Below are 10,424 nucleotides of genomic sequence, written 5' to 3' on the forward strand. Positions count from 1 at the left end.
GGTCCAGCTGCTAGAATCATTTGTTGATTAAGTTGACAAAGCCGTGCGTACACGTCCGCTTAGTAGGCCCACAAGTCAGTCACCAAATCTGACGGGTCCCAGCTGTCAACGGGATGAATAACTTTTTTCGCAAAACAAGGAGGCACTTCCTTCCGTGCGAAGATACAACCGGTGGGTCCCAGCTGTCAGGTGGAGGAAACATTTTTTCCAGCTTAATAAGGAGGAACTTTCCTTGCGTGCGACCATGGACCTCGTGGGTCCCAGCCGTCAGGCTCTCCACGTACAGTCCTCTTCCGATGACTCTCGTTTGTTGACCACGCCGCACCGACGCAGCGAGGCGGTGGACGAAGGCGAGGTCCCGGACAGGAACGACTCGGAGATGGGAAAACGCGGCAGTGGAGTCGCAGATTGAGAGGAGGAGAAGGGTTATAACTGGTTCTGTTGCGGCGTGGGGCTGTAGTCTGTGGAGAATAATAGGAGGTGTCGAGGGGTGGAGGGATAGCCTGGCCGGTGGTGGGGTAGCGCTTCGCAGCGATGCGTGCTAAGCAGAGCCGCTAGCCGCCGGAGGCCGGACCAGGCGGTCCCGGCGACGCTGGAGGAAGAAGACGAGGGATTGAAGTTACATGCCGGCCGTTGGATATAAATCCAATGGTTGTGGATGACACAATCATTTGTTGACCAAGTTGACAACGCCCTGCGTAGGCTTCGACCTATTGGCCCATATGTCAGCCTACAAAAATGTGGCATATATTTAACCCATGTTTTCTAGAATGTACAGTCCAATTGCTGGGCTGGGTGAACAAATAATTTCGCGTCAATCAGGCCCATTTATATTTTCTAAGAAATCCCAGCCCATTTGTACTTCCTCGAAATACACGTATTAGGTGGGCTCGTTATATATATAATGTTATGTTAGAAGGAGCAATTAATATCAAAGAATAAACCGGAGAGGCACATTTATATATATAATTAAGGAATTAGCGAGTTACTGCTCAAAATAAAAATGAGCGTGTTATTATTAAATTGGTCCTTAAAATCTTCGCAAGCTTTTGTACGCAATCGCCAGGATTTTCCTTGCTTGTGAGTCAAAAACAACCAGGATTTTCCTTGCCAACTTCCGTTAAACATTTACTTTTATAAGTTAATAACACGTGGGATGTTTTTATAATGTATATATAAGTCTCTATAAAATATACGATAATAGTAATAATATAAATATATATAATGTGGTTAGAAGGGAAAACATAAATTGGACACAACATTACTTTATAAGAGACCTGCGTTTTATACCCCACAGTAGGCATACTAACAAGTTCACACACAAATACAACAGAAAAGGTAAACATTCATATCAAACTCAGGTTCACAGGACACGTTCATATTCATAGCCAACATTCACTATCAACAACTCAAAAGATTCATATATACACAAGCTCAGCATATCTATGCATCCAAATGATTGATAGATCACACGACAATATTCATACATAATTCACAAAAAGATTCAGATATACACATGTTCAGTATGTTTATGCATCCAAATGATTGAGATCACAGCCAATATGATCCATGGACGAACTTTAATTACCTAGGGTACAGACTGGTAAATGGTGTTCAATCGGAGGTACTTCTTGCTAAAATTAGTTCTTGTATGAGTAAACTTTCGAGTACATAAGAGGCAGCACAGACAATCTGAACTTTGCTTGTAGGTTTATCCTCAAATAGTGGCCTCGTGCCGAGGGAGGTTTGAGCAACTTGGCCACTACTTTCATCCAACTAGTTTACTGGCTCATCTTGGTCCTGTATCTCGCCAAAATTCTACATTGCAGACGAGAAAGGAGGCGGTTGAGAAAATGAACCACCCAATTTTTGTGTGCAGTTCAACTGAAATGGAGCATCCTTGGCGTGCGGACTGATTAAGTGCCAGATGAATATACGCGTCAACCAACTTGTCTGGAATCTTTAGACTCCATGCCATATAGTTCGCTACCATATGTGCCGATAACCAAAAGGCACAAGTTGGGACCAAAGACTGGACTGCGTTTTTCTGGGCTATCCACCAAGCAATATTTTTGGCGTTCACTCTCCTAATACTTGGAGTTTGACAATTGGTTGACGCCGGTTGATACTCGAATGAATATAGGCACTTCTTGTCAACATCGATGCTTGTCTGAGTGAACTTTGGAGTACATAGCAGCAGCATAAGTACCTGTCCATCTGATCATTTTGTGCAGTTCTACTAAAATCACCCGATGTAATGATTTGCCTGCGAGTTCAGGCTCCAAATTACTCCTTTATGAAATCGGCAAACAGTAGCACAATACCAAATTACCAATACATATGACAGGCACAATAATCAGGATAAAGACCAGTACCAACCTGTGTGAGGTAGCATATCAATTACTATTTCCTTTGACTGGAAGCCGAGATAAGCCAAGCGACTGACAGCAAAGGAAGAAAGCAAGCGGAGATTAGCGACTGACAGGAAAGGACGGAAGCTGTCGAGGCAATGAAGCACCCAAAGTTTTTGTGCAGTTCCACCAAAATCGAGCATCCCTGTTGGCACATATGTTGAGAGAGTGAGATTACTGTAATAGTGGGACTAGTTGATGAAACATACACTAACAAATAGAAGCACCCTCATTATCTTAATGGGTAAAGTTAGCAACATAGTAGTCTTGCTTAAAGAGAGGTATTAGTTTATTTAATCAGTGCCAATTAGCTCAACTCAACACTCAAAGCATTGCCATTTATCATAGGTTGCAAAACTTTAACGTGCAAAGATAAAGGAGTTTCTCATGACAGTAGCACGATACAAATAGAGATGACAACAAACTAATATGGATGGAGGCCTTAGGCCCGTACCAACCTGAGAAAAAAAGCTTATTCATGTAGTCCCATAAGAGATGATAAAGCACTCACTGGAATCACACAATAGTATATATTTTTGTGCACTTCAAATGTATGGTTGAAATCACTCTTGTTTACCAGTGCTGAGATTATATCGAAAGATTATCAAGAACTTCCAGCAGAGTTAAAGCACTGGCTGGGATACAGTTCATTGTATTGTCTTGTGTAGTTCCACTAAAATGTATGATTGGCACAACATGATCCCTGTTTGCACAAGTAGGAACAAGGTGAAACCTTCATTAGCTTAGTAAGAAAGGATAGGAAGACATTAGCATATTACTCAAATAGTAGCATCAAATTCATGATGGACAATACGCAAAACATTGCCTCATTGAACCAATGGCAATAAATTGACATGCAAAACAATAGCACTATTATGTCATGACACTAATAATATTCCCTCCCTGCTCCACCACATGATTCACCTCCATAGACAAACATACACACGTACATGATTCAGCATAGGGTCCTACTAAAGATTTGTTTAACTCCAACAGGAAAATTAGGCCATAATAAATTAGTGGTACTTAAGTACTCCTAATTAATTAAGTGAGACAGCAGAAGTGGAAGGGCTCCCTGGAGGATCGTCTCACATGTAAGGTAGTCGTTGCCGGAGGCCTTGAATGGCCTCGACTGAGGCCTCTGGCTTCAGCAAGATCGCCTTGGCACTGTTTATTCATCTTCTTCTTCTTCTTCTTCTTCCTCTTCATGCTCTGTTTCTCTTTCTCCTCACCAGTTGGTGAAACCAAGTACATGATTGGCCTTCTAATTCAGAATTGGTTTTGTCAGTGAGGGAGTACAAGTGTACTAGTAAAAAACAGCATTATTTTCTCATGGCAGTCGGAAAATAGAGATGAACACATGCATTAAATATCATTCTTACCTAAAGGAAGGTTATGGCGCCAATATGGATGATGAGGATTGGAACACAGATCTCCCTTTGTGCAGTTCCACCAAAATGAACCAACTGTTCCATTCTGACATTCCAGTTAAACAACACAAAAGTCACTTCTTTTAAGAAGAGTTTTGTGCAGTGCACCAAAAGGTCACAACAGCAACCAGGTGAATTGGATATCCCTGTTTGCACAAAAAGGCACAGAGGAAACAGTCAGAGTCTCAAACAATTACAGGCAAAAACATTTGGCTAAACTTGTCATGGCTTATAACAGTGGCATGGCTTCATTTTTACCAGGGACATTAGATTAAGAACAACTAATATTTGGTATAAGGGCATGGAACAGTGGGTGCACTAGCAGTCCAGCACCATGTACGTAAACAGGGGCATAAAGTGGTGATTCATAGTTTGTTGCCCCGAGAAACGAACATCCAAGAAACATATCTGGGTTGGTCCCATTTTTGTTCACTCTAGCCACCTACTCCTATGTGTGGATAGCAAATCTAGTCCTGGTCATACCACTGTGTACAACGTTACCCTATATTTCCCTTTTCAACCAAGAGACCGGTTGGATGACCAGTCTGTACTACTTTCACCCCCTTTCCTTCCTGTTTGTACCAAGTCCGATGTACATACTAAATTCCCCCACCCCCACTTTATTTCTTGTTTGAACCAAGTACTCCCTCCGTCCGAAATTACTTGTCAACAAAATGGATGTGTCTAGAACTAAAATGCATCTAGATACATCCATTTCAATGACAAGTATTTTCGGACGGAGGGAGTACAAGATTCGACTCCATGAAGTAGCTTTACCTCTAACAATAGAAGAAAAAAATATGTGACGTTGGACCATCCGATCGAGAGGGGCTGAGAGGTAGAAAATGATGCACATGCAGCGACGTAGCAAGCTGGGGAAGTAGAGCTAAGGCGGTTTCGAATGAAGATATACCTGAAGGTCGTCGGGATGTGGATAGGTGGGCGGCGGGAGGCCAGATCCGCCCACAGGCAACGACGAAGGGATCGGAGGACCTCCCGCGCCGGCGCTTGGCCAGAGATAATGGTGCGGCCGGCAGTGGGTCTCCTCCCTCACTGTCGACGACGGCCTAAACACTGCCCCTCCTCCCCTTCACCGGCGGAGGGGGATACGTCCGGATCTGTAACCAGCGGTGAGGATAGAAAGCCAGTGTTTTTTGAAGGGAGAAAGACAGTGTTACTACCCCTATCTTGTTTAGATCTAGAGAGGATGAGAGTGTGTGAATAGAGCAACCCTAGCAAGCAAGCGCGGAGGCTCCGGCCTATATATACGTAGTGGGGTAGTTTTCCTTTTTCACTCAATCAAAACAATCGTTTAAAATTGTGTACTACTACATGCCAGGTCGCGGTTTTTTTAGTTGTTGATTGTTTTTTGAGATAGCTACCCGCTTGTTCCAAGTGGTGTTACGGTGTGCCAGGTCGCACTTTGTATCGTTCAAGTCTGGTACTACAAGTCCCTCCATTAAATGAACAACCACCCCCTCGTAAAAATTGTGAACAAGCCCATGGCTAAAATTAGCGAAAACGTGGGTTGCCCCAACATGCATTATTATTTATATTTTCTACTCCCTCCGTTCCTAAATATAAGTATTTTTTATTAGCCACACCTAAGACAAGAATTTTTTATTAGCAGTGAACCCCACATGTCATAGACACAAAAATTGTGGCAAGATTCCCTTAGGCAAGCCAAAGTGTGTCTAACAATTTGAGCAACTCAGGTTAGGCAAGTGTGGCAAGTGTGGGAAAAATAATGTGGCAACATAAGACAAACATAGTCACAATCCAAACAGCCCCGTAATTTTTTGTGACATGCATGAAAATTTGGTTAGTTAAATTTATAGTCAAAATTTGGCAAGGTGCATCAAATCAACACATGCAAGTATCAAAAGGAAAGTCACGGTATGCATGCATGCGTTGTACTCCCTCCGTTTCCAAATATAAGTCTTTTTAGAGATTGCAACAAGTGACTACATACGAAGCAGAATATGTCTACTCCTACATACGAAGTAGCCCATTTGAAATGTGTAAAAACACTTATATCGAGTGCAGTGCTTTGATGTGTCGCGTCAACTCGTACAAGACCGAGAAATTTGATTACTACAACGCCCCCTCCCTCGCGGACTGAGCTCCGGTGCCTTAACTGCACCTGCCTTTGGCTGCATGACAGGAGGGCCAACCACCTCTTGGGCCCACCTGTCATAGACGCAAAGGCAGGAGCAGTAAGTAGAAGCTTTCGCTACACGCTATCCCTCCCGCACGAGGTGGACGGACATGCAACAGTGGATTCGATACTGTAGAAGTAGGAGTAACATCATTGTTCGTCTTCTCGAAGAGGCGAAGAGCCAAGTGCAACCCGAACATGGCAGTTGCGAACGCTCGCGTGGTGCGGTTCCTTGGAGTACTAGCCAGGCTCTTGCATCAGACAAAATTGCTATTGTTTAACAATTAAACTCCATTATCCATTGGTTGATACTCATTCTGCATAGGTCCACGCTCTTAGCACCGTTTCCTCCTGGGGTCACCAATGTTTATTTGCTAATTAATAGCATTGCATGCAATGAACTAGCCATTGCAAGTCATTAAAAGCATGCACACCTCTCATCTCTTATTGGTTGATATGTCAAGAAACAAGAAACAAGGTAGAAGTTAATGCACCGCGCCTAAGTGTTTTGGGACTATTTGGTTTTCGTAAGATGACTTACACACCTAGACGGAGGGAGTAGTACAGCCCTGTAAACTGGAAAGGAGTATTTGCCTTTCTAGAGATTTCAACAAGTGACTAGACTACACCGTGTGCAGTACTCCCTCCCTTCCGGTTTATAGGGCTCAAATCTCAAATCTCATGAACCAAGGCATTTTGCGATTGGAGGAATGTATCTCGTACTTTACAAAACTACCCTATTAAACTCATGCATTAATTACGTAGTTCTCTCGTTTTCCTCTCTGCCTTGGTCGCGGTGCGCAATATTGAGCACTCCTATATGACTAGCCGCTCTATCTACATGCGGAACATTTCAAAGCATCTGGGCCCGCGTGCCATCCACCAAATCACAGTGAGGTGCTACAGTCGAGACTCACCTGTCACCCCGGTGTGGCCGTCGTGACCCGTCATATCACAAAACCCACACCTTTACCAGCAGTGGTAAGGTGGCCTCCAAGTTGGACTGGACAAAGCAACCATCATTTCACTAGACCGCTCATTCAAGCCCTTTCTTCCCTTTCTTGAAGAAAACCTCACTCCAGGCTACTAACTTCTGCCATTTTTCTTCTGTACCGACAAAGGAAAGGTGGGCGCATCAGTTATGCTGCTATATTTTCATTCCAAGAATCTTCTTTTTGCGAAGCACCGACTGATTCTCACATCCTATTCTTTTCCCGTTTTCATTGCGATTGTGGTTTCCTTTCGATTGCTTTTTGTTTGTCAGTTCATTGATGGATCCTGGAGCACTAGACAAAGAGTTGCCGGCGGACAACCCACTGGAGACAGCGATCTCCAGGAAGCGAGCACCGACCAACGAGTTGACCTTGTTGGCGGGCCAACCCATGGAGACGAAGAACTCCAAGAAACAAGCACTGGCCAAAGAGTTGAGGACGTTGGCGGACGAACTCCTCAAAGAAAGTTGGAAGAACAGCAAGGGCCACACCGTGCCTACCCCAGGAACTCTGATTGTCACCTATGTGAGGCTCAAGACCGATTTTGAGGAGATAGTCGCCGTTGAGAAGCAGTATTCCCCTGGCAAGGTGATGGCCCCCATCGAGGACGAGGAGATGCCCCCCCGGAGGGATGAGATCCCCTGGTGAGCTGCACAAGGTAAAAAATAATGGCTTATTACCATAGTTGTGGTTTTTGATTATTTGCAATGTGCTTGCTAATATGTTAGGGTTGTGCAGGTGCCGGTGGACGTCCTTGATGATTCCGATGTCGTGGCCCGTCCTGTTGGCATCGCCCCGGAGATCGATTCCGATGCCGCTGTCCATCCTGTGGACATCGCCCTAGAGATCGATTCCGATGTTGCGGTCAGTCCTGTGGACATCGCCCCAGAAATCGATTCCCATGCCGCTGTCCGTGCTGTGGTCATTGCCCGAGAGATCGATGACAACAAATAGTTGGTCGCACTAATCCTTCAGGGTAGTTTGCATTGCCCTATGTTTAATTACCAGAACGATGCGTGTTATCAAACCATCTTAGGGCTAGTGCACTGTCTTGTGTGGGCGGATCTTGCTACTTTTGTTTGATAGTGAATCATGCGATGAATCATGCGAACCCTCTCCGAGTTATGGAAACAGATGTATCCTCACCAGCTTTTGATGTAATATATGGCATGCTTAGATGTAAGTTTGAACTGTTTATCATATCAGCAGGGCTTGTTTGATGATTCTTGGTGTTAGTAGGCTAGCTACTGTGCGAGCTATAGTACTTGCAAAACACTCACCGAAGAGAAACGTTGGGGCTGATGAGCTCGTGGTACGCTTATACTTATCCCTCGTCGATCGACCAATAGCCCTAGCTCCTAAAATTGTAGGCTTAGCAATCGATCAGACAATAGTCAACATACATTCGGGCCTCATTTGGTTCATAGGGTAGGAAAATCGTAGCAAAAGTACAGAGAACGTGCAACACAAAATCATAGCAGTGCAGAGACGTACTCCCTCCGTTCCAAAATAGTAGATGACCTAGGCGGGCTAGTTTGGCCTAGTGGGTTTCAGTGACATGACGTGGTACAGTGCCGTCCAGTCTTCGCGTGTGGTAGCAGTATTGCGGGTACAGTAAGTTTTCTTGAAGAAGCGGAATTCAACGAAGTCATGATGGTTCCTTCGTCCGAACAACTTACAGTGGGAAAGGTTGGGCCTGCGATACGACCGGGGTAGACCAGGATAATTTTGTGCATGGCAGGTGGACCAGGATGGTCGACGTCCCACATGTCGGCGAATGAAAGTATTCTTTCCGATATAGAGGACGAGCAACGAGTATTCATTGTTTATTTTTGATGAAAGCTATTGTCCCCACTGTTACGACGGAGGAGTGTGAAACACGGTAGCCCAGTGAACTTGGCATGTGCACCACTCCCTCCTTCCTCATGTAATGCCCAGGTTACAGCTTTTTCTCACTTTCTCTCTATCTATTTCCTCTCAAATGTTTTTTACCTTTCTTTTTTTAAGACACAATTGTTTTTTATGCCTTTTTTTAGAATTATTTTTTTATACCTAGGAGCACGTGTAGAGACGGGCTCTTGCAGAGCCCACTCCTTGACTTTGTCAATGCCCCTCTCTCCTCCACATAAGGAGTACTACTTGCTATGCATGCATGCGGTGGGTAGCTAGCGTCTTGAGGGGCCAGGGCGGTCAGAGCGGGCTCCGGAAGCGGTCCGGACTCCAGCATGGCCCACCTCACATTATCACCATATATTTCTTGGAGTCTGTGCGCGGCGGGCGGGCGATCTCTTCTCCCTCCCCCGTTTCTCTCTTCTCAGCCGACGCCCACCGAGCAATTAGATTTCGGCTATCGACGGTTTATTCAATTACGGTCCCACATGTCAGTGAAATTGCAAGACAACGCGTGTCCCCTCTGGTGAGCGGCGTGCGAGCCGGACTGTCGGGGTTGCGATGCGTACGAGTCGTAAGTGTGCCGCCTTTTCCTTTAGAACTTGCGAAGCGTAACATTTTCGCGCGATCGATCGATAGAAATCCAGAACAAAATGATGAGGGCGGTGCTTTCCCGCTCGTTAGGCGGGCTAGTTCGAGTGATGACGTGCTACAGTGCCGCCCACTTGCTCCATTTTTATGTAAGCAAGAGTTTACACTCTTACGCGGGAGGAGTGCGAAACACCGCGGATCTGATTTTGATCGAGGGATAACTGTTCCCTGCCAAATAATGGAGGATTGTTAGCGATTATAGCATGATAGTTAGGGCATCTCCAGCGCTGGCCCACAAATTTACATCGACATCTGTCCGAGGACACTGATGGATGCCATCCGATGCTGCCCGCATACCTTTCGACAACTATATGAACTAACCAAACGAAATTCGTGCAAACAAAGCAAATTTCAAATTAACCGGATGAAATTCATTACATTCGAAAACTTTTCCTACAAACTGGATGAAATTCATTACATATTTCGCACAAACCGTACTAAAACCTACTGTAAACCTAATCTAAACGATCGCCGGCACCCGACCACCATGTCCGGCCATGAACCCGAGAAAGCCGGCCATTGCCTTTGCCTCCTCCTCATCCGCCTCGATAACCTCCTCCTCCAGAGCGGCGGCGACCTACCGTGTACTACTCTTCCTCGCTGCCGGCTGCGCCCGCGCACGCTCGCCGGCTTCATGGTCGTGGCGGCGGAGGGCGGCCGGGGGGGTGCCGGCGATCTCCTTCGTTTGCTCCTGCGACAGTACGTTGAAGAGAGCTTTGGAGCGCGCCCGGAGCGGAGCCGCCGATGTTCCTCGTCTGCTCCTGTGACTGTACGTCCAAGAGAGCTTCGGAGCGCTAGGAGGCCATGGTTGAAGTGGTGCCGACAGAAGGAAGGGACCGGAGGAGAATAAGTGTGGGTCTTTGGCTATGGCTGGGAGCTGGGGCTCAAGTTA

This window comes from Aegilops tauschii, chromosome 7 (assembly GCF_002575655.3).
Source record: "Aegilops tauschii subsp. strangulata cultivar AL8/78 chromosome 7, Aet v6.0, whole genome shotgun sequence".
NCBI lineage: Eukaryota > Viridiplantae > Streptophyta > Magnoliopsida > Poales > Poaceae > Aegilops > Aegilops tauschii.